Source organism: Anneissia japonica, unplaced genomic scaffold (assembly GCF_011630105.1).
Source record: "Anneissia japonica isolate Jap-2015-1 unplaced genomic scaffold, ASM1163010v1 scaffold287826_len71817_cov125, whole genome shotgun sequence".
NCBI lineage: Eukaryota > Metazoa > Echinodermata > Crinoidea > Comatulida > Comatulidae > Anneissia > Anneissia japonica.
The window spans coordinates 35,422-50,821 of NW_022738924.1; the positions used below are offsets into that span (position 1 = coordinate 35,422).

The 15,400-nt window shown below is 34.2% G+C and overlaps 1 long non-coding RNA gene across 1 annotated transcript in view; it reads left to right on the forward strand.

The window, feature by feature from the left end:
- LOC117117849 overlaps nucleotides 1-15,395 on the forward strand; it is a 22,675-nt gene extending 7,280 nt beyond the window's left edge. The window contains exons 4-12 of the long non-coding RNA XR_004446958.1: nucleotides 428-675; nucleotides 1,667-1,798; nucleotides 3,984-4,223; nucleotides 7,661-7,788; nucleotides 9,700-9,934; nucleotides 11,276-11,372; nucleotides 11,892-12,036; nucleotides 13,133-13,235; nucleotides 15,320-15,395. This is a non-coding gene — a long non-coding RNA (uncharacterized LOC117117849). The remainder of the gene's footprint in view (nucleotides 1-427; nucleotides 676-1,666; nucleotides 1,799-3,983; nucleotides 4,224-7,660; nucleotides 7,789-9,699; nucleotides 9,935-11,275; nucleotides 11,373-11,891; nucleotides 12,037-13,132; nucleotides 13,236-15,319) is intronic.
- The last annotated feature ends 5 nt before the right edge of the window (nucleotides 15,396-15,400 follow it).

The window sequence follows — 15,400 nt, forward strand, 5'->3', positions numbered from 1 at the left end:
GATGATGTCATCTGAAAGTATTGATGGCCATATATAGTGATGCTGTGCCTATATATGGTCATGCGATGATGTCATCTGAAAGTATTGATGGCCAAATATAGTGATGCTGCCTATATATGGTCATGAGATGATGTCATCTGAAAGTATTGATGGCCATATATAGTGGTGCTGTGCCTATATATGGTCATGAGATGATGTCATCTGAAAGTATTGATGGCCATATATAGTGATGCTGTGCCTATATATGGTCATGAGATGATGTCATCTGAAAGTATTGATGGCCATATATAGTGATGCTGTGCCTATATATGGTCATGAGATGATGTCATCTGACAATTTTTGAGAAATAAAGTTTGATAGTGTGGACAAAGGCTTGACAATTGAGAGTGTGTTGTTATGTTTGTTTTGTGTTTGTTTACTTTGTTAGATACAAGCAGCTATTCAGAGGCAAAACCTATGTCAACACCAGTGTATTCCAGTAGTTTACTTTCTGAAGGCCGTAGCAACTTTCTCTAAGTCCACAATGATTATTGGGTTAAATCCGAGGAAAGTTGTGGCTAAAAAAAGCTCCTGTGTTTGAGTGAAAAAGTACTTCTAGGCCCTCAAAACCATTGGGTTCATCATTGCCTAAATTCCAGAGTCATTTTGCACTGATACAGCTGGTGAACATACCAGGTAGGTACATATTCCCCTCTCAAAAAATATTTTCATTTTTATAATTTAGGGTTTATCTTCTTTGTAAATACAAATAGATACTGAAGCCAATCACTTGAAATATTGGAAGATCACAAAGTAAACTTTAAATATCAACTGCCAAATCCTATGTATGAGCAATGCCTTATTTCTGAATTAGGTCTATATATTATACACATTTATTTTAAATGAAATAAGGATAAATAGTTGAAAATACAAATTATAAAGTTTGTTTAAATTAAATATAATTTATTGTTAGTCAGTTATTGAATTTTACTTATTATTTATAGTTAAGTAATACTTTGATCTTACATTTTACTCATTGACTGCATGTTAACACCAAGATTTAAAGGTTTAATATTCACTATATTGTTGATGTGTTACGGCAGGCAGTCATTGTTACACAACACATTGTTGTATTAAATGATTGTTTTTGTATTATTTACACAGTAAAAATGAATACAATAGGTATAACAAAGTCCATCATTTACATGCAATTAAGAAAATGAGTTGCTAACTTGCTTTTAGATATTAAATTGAGTTAGCGCCCAAGTTCAAGGTAATTAGATTCTGTCCTCAGATACTAGACCTCAAAAATGAACCAAGACAATTTTATTGTAGTTTCTTTTATTTAATTTTAATTCATCAGACAATATATACCACCACTCGTTTTCATTCATTAACATGGTGTGGTATATAACACAATTTTCATTATTTTTAGATTTTCTTATATTTTCTACATAATATATATTTCACTTTCAACAACATGATATAAAGGTATGCAGATAATAAGTCTACAAAATGACCATGTTAAACATAACTTATATTTACAGTAGGTTTATATTTGATAGCTGTGTCTAGACGAACTTATATTGAAACAGCCAAATATAAATACGCGAATGTCACAAAGTATCAGGCTTATTTAGAGAAGTGCTCCAATTCCAAATCTCATTGAAACCATCTTTTTTTGCAGTGCTTGTATCATACCGACGAATAATAAGAGTCGCAACACACGAATCGGCGCCAACACGTAGTTGCTCCTTCACCTTGTATAATAATAGTCCTATCAGCACAACCATTGACCAAACAGTCACAATCACAGCAAGTAAGTGTTTCACTGAGCAATAAACCAAATCAACAAACAAACAGCACAGTAACGGTTTTTGATAGTAACTTGTTAACATGACGTCCATTTCAGAGTCTCCGGACTTCTATCGTCACTTTGGGTCACACACACATGAACTACGTCATTTAAAATTTTGTGGCAACCACGACAGAACACCATTCTTATTCGCCAAAATTGCACTATACAATTTAACATGATAGGCCTGCAAGATATGCAGGCTTCCACCTATCACAATTTCTGATAGGCCTGGAAAATGCGCAGGCTTTACACCTATCATACCACGTCCGTCACTCTTGAAATGGCAAGTTAGTATGAATTTTTACACGCAGCATTAAATCAATTGAAGAATCGCAATCGCACCTGAATATTTAAATTCGACTCACGTGCTATATTATTGAGGACGCTATTTATTAAGTAATCTCAAAATAATCAAGATAATTTGACTAATACACAATTATTTGTATCTACAAGCAATACCTTCGTTATCGTATTACCGTTATACTCGTGCGAATAAGCACCCTGTTTGAAGCGCTCCTAATAACTTGAAAATTTCCTTAAGCGGCCTGTTTGAATAAGCGTGCCTTTTAATTTGAATAAGCTCACCCTCAATAATAATCGTGTGATTTTTTTTTTAGCAAGACTGGTTGTTGGCATGATTTGAGCTGCGGAGTGATCACATTCTCCTTATGTCAATATCAAAATGAGGATATTTCTCTTGGACAAATGAGAACTCTCTGTACAGACATTATATTTCCAAATTCCACGTTCTTATATTTGTCTAGGCCTAGTCCTACTCCTTTTCCGACAATTTGCACCATTAGCACATTCTCATCTGAGTTTTCAAGAAAACTTAATGCAATGATCATGTCATCAGCTGCTAATATCAATCATTGGTTCAATGATTGATTAACTGACTGGTTGATTAATTGACTGGACGACTGATTATTGACCAATTAGACAAACACATTATATAAAAAAAATTACATATTTTACTTTTAATTATATACCACAGCTCTGATTTTTTAGAACATTCAAATCAAGTATGAATTTTATAATTCTCACAAATGTGAGATCTCACCACAAAATGAGATGCATCCTTGGTGAAATCTATTGAGATATTCACCAAAATAGGTCAAAATTTTGATTTTAATGTTTTTGAATAACTTGATACTTATATTTTATGATTGTGTACTTTTTAAGTGAATTTTCTTACTGAAACAGTGTTCTTTTCGCATGTTCTGTAATTCTAGTCCTATTATTTGTACAGGTTAGTTTATCTTTGAGGCCAATATTCTCAAAACCTGGTTCTCATACACCTAAACTGTAAATGCTAACATCTCTGGATCTATTTATCTTAGGGAAGCCATTCAAAGACCAAATTAAAGCATATAATGTGATCTACCAAAATGTAATATCATTTTTTGATTTTCTAACGATGAGACTCATTTTGTAGTGAGAGCTCACAAATGATAGTAATATTATGGAAAGAGTAATAATTAATATGACTATTACTTACCATGATAGACTTGCTATGAATTTTTTTTTTGATGAGACAAATAACATTTTATGCTTATCATGTTATAATTTGTAAGCTATTATAGTTCATTATTTTCTTATTTTTTACTAAAAGCACAAACAACACACATTTGAATAACCTGTGTTTTGTAGCATAATTTTGGAATTTTATTTTAATAAGTGCAGTGGACAAACAAATTGCTGTGTTTAGTTTAGTACAATAGCATTTTACTATAAGGCTCATGTGCCTATATTTTAGTCCTAATTGCCAAACATTACTCCTTGCTATTAGGTTGGCAATGAAACATGTCTACAAGTAAATCTATCTATGAGCCCAATGTGATTTCAATTAGCCTTACACTACCACTGACACACGATCACCCAAAAAAAAAACTCAACTCCCCTCCCCCATTGAAAGTGTAAAAAAAAAAAATCCACGATCACCCAAAAAAAAACTCAACTCCCCTCCCCCATTGAAAGTGTAAAAAAAAAAATCCATGATCACCCAAAAAAAAACTCAACTCCCCTCCCCCATTGAAAGTGTAAAAAAAAATCCTGCTCAATAAATAGAAAACACCTCATATCACCTTTAATATTTCTGCAAGCTAACACCCCTCACTTAATCATCATTTTTTTATTGACCTTCCAGCAAAAGATACCACCATCAATTTCACAAGTTTAATTCAAAAAGCAGAGAAATTCTGCAGCAAGATAAAGCACAGTAAAGTCTATTGTGATCAAAAGCAGGGACTCTCTGGTTTCAGATGAACAAGCAAGCAGAGCAGGCTACCCATCTACATATATGACAGCATGAATGATGAGTCTGATCAGCGCCCTCTATGATAATATCAGGAATGCAGTTGAAACATTGAAAAGTAACAGTAAAGAGGTAATAGAGCATTTTTTTATCTATTTATGTAATTGCAGTCTTGTTTTTATTTTATGTAACTATTGTGGAGTTAACCTAAACTGAAAGAGCATCACATTAAAAGTAGTAAAATTATAAGAAAAACTCGTAGAATGTTTCCTTAAGCTGCAAATTAATAACGGTTCACTCAGGAGAAATTGATACTGCAACAATTGTTAACCCTCTGGATACCGGATTCTTTTGTATTGCAAACCCTTGAATACCAGATTCTTTTGCAGTGTAACAAGGTTTTTTGCGTTTTTTGAGTATATGTCGTTCTGGTGGATTTTTGGGAACTTTTCTAAAAACAAAGAAAGCTTATAGAATAAGCTTTCATTTGATGTATAATTTATATTTTTGGGAATTTTTTTTCATAATATAATATATATATAATATAATAGAAATGACAGAAAAATGCTACATATAAATCGTCAGCAAAAACCGAAAAAAAATAAATAAATTATAGCCAAAAAAAAAAAAATAAAAACAAATATAAAACATTCCTATTCCACACAGTTATATAAATTATTTACCCAACCATCCATAACTATAAGCGCGATCTTTCCATTCAAAAGCGTTGACTACCCTCACATTTCTAGGCCTAGGCTCATCTTCATCAAGAACATCTCCGCCGTCAGAACTGCTTGAAGCCCCCCGGGAGTCATCATCGCTAACAGGCACGTCTAAGTCTCGCACATCTAAAAATTCACCTTCATCGCTGTCTGAATCAAAAATCAGGTCAATCGCTTGCTCAGCTGTGTACACACTTGTGCGGCCATTTCGAAAAATTTTTGAAATTAATAACGATTTCAAATTGATATTTCTAAACATTTTTATATAAGCACATGTGAGTTCTTCACAGATTTCGAAAGACAAAAGCTTCACGCATGCGTGTTCAAAATTTCTGACGTATTGGAGCTAAAATAAAAACAGAAGAGCGATTTGAAAACAACCTATTTTTAGTCACGAAATTTCGATTGCAGTCGAAAATGGGAATTCTCGGTTTGAGGTCAATTTCGACTACAGTCGAAGACGGTATCTAGAGGGTTAATAATAAACAAATAAATGAACGGTGCACAAACATCTTATATAGAGTGCAATATGAGTTGAGTGGAGTGTCGTCATACATAAAACAAAATGTGTTTTTAATAATAAGTAAATAGCTTAAGTAATATTTCACAATATCTTTGAAAGCTTTGGTATTACCGTTACATGCTTAAAATCTCAATTCTGAACTGTGATTATAGTAAATAAACATAGAAAAAACCAATGATGTGGTTTTTTACTAAAATTAATTGATATTAGAACACATATTAAAGATGACAATCAAACGACAAAAAGAACACATGTTTTGGGCAGGAAGGCTCTGACAGTTGGCACTGGCCAATTGTGAACACAACATTGCTCACCTTGGCCCCAACTTATACTGAGGGTGTGAAAATTCTTGGCTGTCTTGTACTGTATGACATGTATTGGACATCATCATAGTTTTTGAGTACTTAAAAGTAGTATCAGACTTATTCATATTTTGACATCATTTTTCCACCAGGTTCTTATCAATTAGAATTAGAATTAGGTTCTTATCAGGTTCTTAACCTGCTCGCCCTGTCATCTTTGGCCGTCCAAATGGTCTTTTGTCTGGCACCTCCATCTTTCTGGCCACATTCAGCACTCTGCTTTCCATGCCAAAACCATCGCTGTCTCTGTCTTCATAAGCAGTTCCCCGACAGGTACTCATCTAGAATTAGTTACAATCCTGTAACCTGGCCTCCTAGCTTAGGCGAGACATTTTAATATTCCTTATTGTTTTCGTGTTCTTATTTTTTTTTATAGGTTTATAGGTTATCGGATTAGTGCGGAATAAAAATAAAAATAAAATTTTGTTTTCTTATTTAGCAAATAGTTTTGTCCAAATCATCCAGATGGAGGAAAAATAAAAATAAAATGTTATTGGTGAATGTAAAATAAGATGGTTAAATGTTTCAAATTTATATAATTAGAAAGAAATGTACATATCTTTGGAGATTTTGTGGCAGTGGAGGATGTAATAAAATCAACGAAAAACTGTTATTTTTTTCTGAAATTTCCACTTTTTCGTGAAGGCAGGTACGCTAATTGGCAAGAAATAAAATGTTATTTTTATTTGAAATCATCAATATTTGCAGTCGGCGGAATCGTTCAAAAAAGTCTTGCCTTATTTGTTAGAGTAGTAAATCTTAATAATATTTTAATTATTTGTCCTCATTCTAATGCAAAATTGGAAATTTGGGACGGGGACCCATGGCTGCAGTGCATAGTCACCCAACTTAACTACAACATATGACAGACACGTATGGATACAAACATTGTCCTTTAACCTACCAAACTCTCAATATGAGATGATCAAACAATTTCAACTGGTTTTGAATTGTGTAATGTGATTTATAGAGTAACAAATAATACAGAGGCATTAAAACAAAGTACAGGTACATTCACATCATTTGTACAATTACAAAAACTAATCTTCAAGATATTTTGCGTATAACCCATAACAATACCTTTATCATAGGAGTTTTGTGGTAATATAATAATAAGTAATTCAAAATTTGCAATAATAATATAGTAAAAAATACATTTTTTATTGATTTTTTGTAGTGATTTATCTATTCATGTATGCATTGATTTATTGATTAACTGACTGATTGATTATTGAGCGATATCACCATCACATTGTTATTAAAATATGTATTTATTTATTTTATTTTTAATTATACTGCGGCTTTAAATTTTATATTAAAGCTTGAAAAGCAAAGAAAGCCGTAAAAACAGAAACTGATATTAAGCACAGAAAAAAATGTAGAATTTGATGTCTTCCCAAATTCATATCTTGTTAAATCACGTGGTATATCGAGTATTGATTTTTGTAAAATTTAAATTTTTAAAATTCTGTACAGCGCCTGTGATCATTTTAATTGGATATTGTTTGTGCTAAATAAAGTTATTTTTAGTAGTAGTAGTAGTAGCCCAGGCATGCCAAATCACAGGGATCCCAGCAAAACAAGATGGCCTATGGCAATTCCCCAAGAAAGCAGAAATCTCCTGGAAATGAACCAATCTTGCGCAAATTCCTAATATTTACATGTTTATACTACAGTACTGTAATTATCAATGGTCTCACAAGTCAGCTGCTGATGAGTGTCACCATGTGCAGCTAAATAAAGTTACATGTGTTTAAGAAGCTCATTAACCAGATCTCCAGCAAGTGACTTCTTCCAACTTAGGACCCCTGAGTAGCTGTGTTAGTCTCAACTAAATCAGTAAAAAAATATATCAAACAGCACTTTTAATACACAAAATATAATGCATTGAACACCCAGCTTTCTCTTTATGCAATCAACTTCTTCAGGTTGCTATTTTAATATGTAATTTTTTTTTTATAGTGCATATAGTGGTTCCATGATTTCCAAGTTTAAGGATCATAATGATTTCTACTCGTATGTTAATATGAAAGGAATGGTCTTCAATGGAGATTGTGTATACTGGAAACCAAAAAGAACAATTGAGACAGGTATGTGTACAGACTCTTCCTATTCATGTGATACTGCAGTGTTTTGGGGTATACACCTCTTCTATGCCTGCCCTTACTCTATAGGTTACATCTGATTTTATGTATTAGTGCCCCCCCCCCCCAATGCCAATCAACAGTCCAGGTTTTGAACAAAAAGCTAAGTTGATTTTTTACAAATACTCTCAGGTAAAATAAGATCTTGCCTTTGATATGTTCATGCAGTGTTGAAAATTTGCCTTTTAAATGCCCTTCCCTATAAAGTTAAAAATTTTTTTATGAATAGAGGATTCCTCAAATACCTTTAAATATTGACCAAGGGTGTGACTAGAAATGACATGGGAATTAAGCTCAACAACACATCAAGTGGTCATCTCTAAGCCTCTGGCCAACATCAATACAAAATACAACAATAAAATGTATAATAAGATGGTAGTAATATATGCAGGTTGTCGGTTTTATGTAAAGAAATAAGTATACTAACAAACGATTTTTTTTAAAATGATGATAAGATAGGTCAATAATAAGTATTATTAAGTGGTGGGGGATTGTTATTTAATTAGTTTAGGTTTTTGTTAGTGTTTTAATGGGTAAAGCATAGAGACCTTGTTTATTTGCACTTATATATAAGTCTACCTAAATATCACTATATGCAAATCCAAAAAAAAAAAAAAGAACCATTTCAGTAGTAAGTTTTACTTAATAGAAAAAAAGTCTTTAAAAATTGAAGTCGTTATCAATTACTGTACACGTGGGTTCACTCAATGGCGGTTATCTTCTTCTTAGTCTTTGTTGTCTTCTTTTAAGAATTACTATGAAGGAAACAGAATTGAGATGCATTTTATGCCACTAAATCCACCTAGTAGCCCAGCAAGGAAGAAGCCCCAGGGGGGTCAGACACAGGCTTAGCTGTGGAGCCACAAACACACCCGGTATTAAAGTTGATAGTAATCCACAAATTGCACTACTTCATTACTGGTAAATGGAGTGATATACTTATAAGGCGCATAATACAAAATCGTTTCTCTGTAAAGAAACCACAGCCCAAGTGCACACAAAAATAGAAAGAACTTTAAACAAAAATCAAAAGAAAAGGAATCAAATTCAGAATTAAAATAAAGAAAAAAGATGGGATTTGAGCCAAGACTTGAAGACAGTCAAACAGTCTCAGGTACAGTAGTTGGTTTCAAAGCTTTGGAGCAGCAACCAGAAACAACGATTGCCACAAGTTGTGTGGTGACCAATGGAACAGTTATGAATGGTAAAGTGAAGATGAGGTAGACCAAGTCTGCGGATGCAAACAGCAAAACGAAGTGAAATAAGATTGGAGATGTAGTTGGGGAATGATTTATGGAGTGACTTACAGTATATACAAATAACAAGATCTTGAAGTTAATTCTCAGATAAATGGGTAACCAATGGAGACGATGTACAGTTGGGGATGTGCTGTATGCCCATGGTTAGCTGGACTTTCCTCAGCAGTTTGTAGGACAAAAGCCATAAAGAACCCATTGCAATAATCCAATCGAGATTTAACAAAAGCATAGACGTCCAAGTTTGGAAGTATCACCATCATTGAGCATCATTTGCACGCATTCGATCCTCCCCTAAAAAACTTGCACCTTCCCATTTAAAATGTTCAAGGCAAAGTATATCATGCTCAAGTAGATAAAATCACCTTATTTTTGTAAACCTTTCCTCACTTAAACGAGTCCTCCACTTCGCCACCCCCCCCCCACATCAGCCCCTTCCCCATTTCCAGACTAGATACACCACTGACTGTAGGAGATTTTTACCGATATTAGATAGAATATTTAATAACAACAACAGTATTTTAATTGATTAGATGAATAACCGATATGTTTTTATTCACATGTTATAGTATGCAATAATCTATTTTTCCTGCTCTTCCAGCAAAAGACACAACCATCAACTTCTGAAGTTTTACACCAGAAGCAGAAAAATTCTGTTGCAGTGAAATCTATGGCGAGAAGCAGGGATTCGCTGGTTTCATATGGACCAATTAAAAGCCAGCAAGCCAAGCAGAGTGCCCAGTTCACATGTCAGGATGAATGAGTCTTATTTCAATAGCGCCCTCTATGATAGTGTCTGGAGTGCAGTTGAAACATTGAATAGTGAAAGTAAAGAGGTAATAGAGCATCTGTTTTTCTATTTATATAAATCTGATTTATTTTGATGGACAAATTCAAAAAGCATCACAAAAAAAAGCAGTCAAAATAAGAAAAAAACAAACAATATCTTTGAATGACATAGTAATTATATTACTATACATGCTTCAACTCAATTCTAATTGTGAATAATTCAGTAGTAAATGAATACAGATAAACTAAGGATAAGGTTGTTTACAGTTAAGTAGTACTTAGATGTTAGGATAGCAGGGGTCCCAAGTCTCCTGGAAATCATGGGAGTTTGAATTCCAGGATCAGCCACTGTAGATCTCCCGGAAATTAATTTTTCCATCTTTGAGGAGCCAAGCGATCAGACTCCAAATAAAAGCTAATGCTGGCCGGGTTTGAACCACGGTCTTCAGCACAAGAAGCAGGAACAATACCTCTGAGTCAGCTGCTCAGCCCATGCGTCTTAATAGTTTGAATATCAATGGGATCAACAGTACATTGTTCTTATAAACTTCTCATCATCTTTATCAATAGTGAAGACGTTAGTATATATTTTTATTTTGTGCAATACCTTTGATAAATAAAAAAATGGGAAAACCAAATGGGGTTCAACATACATATTAAATACTGCAGCTCAGTTGATAGAGCATCCACACAGTTATCACATGAGGCTAGTCGAGTGGCCGAGCGGTAAGGCAGAAGAAACAAGTTGCCTAAATTTTTGCTACTACAAGATTAATAGAAACAATAATATAATGAATGGCATCATACTCAAAAGTGATGTGTAATGGGTAAATGATAAATTGTGTTGTGCGTAGGGTACTTTAGCAGGCGTGTGTATTTTATTTTATTTTATTAATTGTTTTAGGCCCAAAGCCAAGGATCTGCCAAACAGCAAACATAATCCTTGGTGTGTATCACATAGAAGAAATCCAAATCGAAATCATTCCATCACTTTTCTAAGTGACATATCCTCTTTTACCAGACAAATATAAACACAAGATCCTCTAAGTAAACCAAGTTTCATTATGAGGCTTAGGGATTTGAGTTGTCTTGGTCATGAGAAAAAGTAGAAGGCAAATTCCAGGCCTGATTTCTAACCTGCAGTTAATTTACAGACACTTTGCCCTATCAAAACCATTATTCAAGTTTATTAATTTAATTCTTCATACATTATTGCAATCTTTTATACATAATTGAAGTTTAATATTAACAATAACCAATCAATAAAAATTAACATAAGGAAACACAGAAAGAATGATAGCAATATATTCAGAATAAAAAAAGTTATTTAATTGTTACATAATACATGTTTATATATTCATTTTAATTTAATTTACTTTGTTGAATAGTGGTTTGGGAGACAAGGCCTGTAGCCATTGTGTGATGACAGGATGTGTGGCCTGTAGATCTGAAGATTCTCTCCACAGCCATGTAATGCACAGTGAGGTATGGTGCCCCTCAAATTATCAACATATTTGACCTCCATTATTCTCATATGCATAGCGCCAAGTACAGAGTGTCACATCAAATAAAAAAACAAAAGTGCACAGTGGTCCATCCTCGCTTTGTTCTTCTATTTTGATCCATTTTGTAAACAACTCAAATTTGTTTACCTCCTTTGAGTATATAGCTCATTAAGACCTTCTTTACTGTATATTCTATTATTAATTTAGCTGTAATTTAAAGTATTGCATGCACTGTATTTATGTTTTTAATCTTTGTCTTTCAAGTAATTATTTAACTTTTGTGTATATTTTGTGTATTCCTAATTCAGGATTTCTAATTTCATGTGCATTTCATTTCATTTAAAATAAATGGAATCTGAATCTTGAGTCTTGAGGTGGGGGGGGGGAGGTGTCTGTCCAACTGGGGATTATTCCCCTGTCCCGCTAGTGCTTCTACTGGTGCGATCATATTCTTTCTCTGGTTTTGAAGGTCAAATGACGATAATCTTTTGTTTTTTAGTTTGAAAAACTGATTGAGTGCAGGCCGAGTGATTGCGAACGTTTTAATGTCTTGCTACTACTCTTAGTTAGCATCACTGAAATTCTCATTGTCAACCAAACTCATTGAAGAAATCAGTTAAAGAGGCAAATCTTGTCAAACTAAGGTATGCTCAAATGATTGCTTTTATTTTATTAAATAATATTTATATTAATTTTATTGCGAAGTGCTCTCACATTGGTTGCCTCACAATGCTGCAAAAAAATGATAATGTTGAGTTTAGTGAGTGGATTAAGCTACAGGTCTCCCTCCAATTAGAGACTACTTTTGTGACCAGGGTTTCGGTAGTCTTTCAGCTTTGGCTAATTTGAGACCACAACACAGTTTTCTTTAATTGGAGGTGGTCTTTAATTGGTGGGGTCTTTAGAGACCTGTAATTTAAAATGGAAGTATATATTTAAAAAAAAATTCCAGAGGCAGTTTGTTTGTTTGTAGTTTGTTTTGTTTGGTAGAGAGGGTTCGTGACAAAAAGGTAGTGCTGTGAGAAGTGGAAGGGTCATTCCATCTCAAAACATGCAAATTTTGGGATTTCCTACCTTAAATATTTAAAAATATAATAAATGGCAATTTGTATATTGGCAATCCACCACAAGTATGTGGCTCATGGCACTTGGTGCAATTTAACTTTTTTTAACGCAGCTGCTCCAGTATCACAAACCACGCCCAAACTACGCCCATATTAAGCACAATGATGCTGTTAGTTAATGCTTATTCTCCTACATTTACCTTTATGTTACTAATTTTAAAAGTACTGTATTTATAGTGATAATTTGTTGGAATCGATAAAATCTGAAACTAATATTTTCTAATGCGTCCTTGTAGTAAATTGGTAGTACACTGAGGAGGCAATCCCGTACTGTTTAGGCCTCTTCTCTGCAGAATGTGCTTTATTTGCGCTGTTGTAACTTGCATTCCATGCCTCCAGGTAAATCACAAGGAGAGCCCAGATAGAATTGAGCAATGGACGGAAAGGTGTTGAAAGATCAGCACACCACAGAGCTAAATCACCCCCCATGCTCTCTTCACTTTACAGACCAGACTATACTATTGCTAATGATCATCATGGTACACCTAAATATTGATAATTAAATATTACAATTATAATAGTGAAAATAAAATCCTTATTTCAAATTAATATATAATATATAAATGTGTATATTTTTAATGCAATATTAATTACTATTGAATTAATGTTTCCACAGTAATGTTGCTACCATTTACCTGTTTCTGTTGCCAAGAGCCATAAGATGTCAAATTTGCTCTGTATTGCTGAGTGCAGTTAAAGTTGATCGAGATGCTAGTAAGGTAGGAGATACCACTATTTAACTCAACAATCAATCAGTTGTGGTCAAGTTATTAACTTTATCATTTTATATCAAACATAATTAATCAGTATTTGGTAATAATTATCATTTCATTTAGTAAAATTGTTAAATTGTATTCCTTCCCAAATTGTTTGTTTGCTCCACAATTTCCACGTCACCTTGTGACAGTATTTAGCACATATAAATGTTCACATATTCAGCAGGAAAGCATCATTATTGTAAACATCCTGAGGTCCCTATTTTATGATTGACTGAGATGCATCCGATAGTACCTTCATGTATCATGCATCTGGCAAGTGACCAGAGCCTCATGCATCTTGCAACTGACCAGTAGCCTCATGTATCATGCAACTGACCAGTAGCCTCATGTATCATGCAACTGACCAGTAGCCTCATGTATCATGCAACTGACCAGTAGCCTCATGTATCATGCAACTGACCAGTAGCCTCATATATCTTGCAACTGACCAGTAGCCTCATGTATCATACTTGCAACTGTAGCCTCATGTATTATGCATCTTGCAACTGACCAGTAGCCTCATGCATCATGCAACTGACCAGTAGCCTCATGTATCATGCAACCGACCAGTAGCCTCATGTATCATGCATCTGGCAACTGACCAGAGCCTCATGCATCTTGCAACTGACCAGTAGCCTCATGTATCATGCAACTGACCAGTAGCCTCATGTATCATGCAACCGACCAGTAGCCTCATGTATCATGCATCTTGCAACTGACCAGTAGCCTCATGTATCATGCAACTGACCAGTAGCCTCATGTATCATGCATCTTGCAACTGACCAGTAGCCTCATGTATCATGCAACTGACCAGTAGCCTCATGTATCATGCATCTTGCAATGACCAGTAGCCTCATGTACTGTATCATGATGCAACCGACCATGCAGATGCAAATATGGTTGAGTATTACATAGACCTGAGAATTGACTGTTCTATTATTTTTGAGGGGTATTCTAGCTTAAGTACTGTCACTAGTTTTGTTGAGGTATAGACTGCTGGTTTGTGTAGTCTACGCTTTTTCTTTATACTTCGTCTAGGATGATGGTCTTCAGGACAGACTCTACCTGTGTCTTTACTACACTGTAACTGACATAATAAAAAAAAATGCATGCCAGTTAACAACAGCATGTCTTAAAACGAATGTATGTACTGTGTACTTCAGTAAAAATCTTACTGTGGCAAAAATAGCCATAATAAATACCCAGAACAGCAGCACACATCATTCTCAGAATGTTTGACCTTTTACTACTAAATAAAAATGGTATTACAACTATTATCGAGCAAACATTGCAACAGTCTGTCGACGAATCTATTTCCGCTCTCTGACTGCTGATTGTCTGTGGCAGTTTGAGAAGGATACGATTGAAAAAAACATTTATTTGACGCACCTCCTCACGCTGGCCGATGACTATCAGTGCAGTGTGTGCCACCTTAATGCATTTCTGTATGGTGTAAAAAATTAAACAAAACTGTAAATTGTAGTGTCAATATTGGTAATCTGTACTACTGTATGTCTATATAAAAATTAGTAATTCAACAGAAATAGCACTTCCTGTGGTTCTCATGTGTGGTTGAAATATACTGTACTGTGGTTGAAATATACTGTACTGCAGTCAAAATAGATTCAGACCATAGCAACTTAATAATTTTCTCTCTTAATACCCAGTTTGCCGATTTATCCTGATTTTTTAGCAACTTATTAAAGTAGAACCCCTGTTAAGGGGACACCTTCGGGACCAGAAAACGTGTCCCCTTAATAGGGGTATCACTTCAGGAGACACAAATTAATTATGTCAAGTTACATATAATTTGTTTAACAAATAATATGTAATCCACCTAATTTAGGTGTTCTTTATCTTTAATGGAAAGGCATAGACTTTCCCACTATGTGTCTACCTGTGTTGTTGTTATGTGAAATCCTTAAAACATAGCAGAGATTCACTGAAAAATTGTCAAAAGTAGAAAGATTGATTGTTATTTACATGTCGGTTCACCATAAGTAAGGAGGTCGTCCATTCTTGTACCTGTATATTTTTCTTCTAAGAATTACTATGAAGAAGACAGTTGAGACAGATTTTATGCCACCAAAATCCTCCTCATAGCCCTCAGCTAGGCAGAAGCCCCA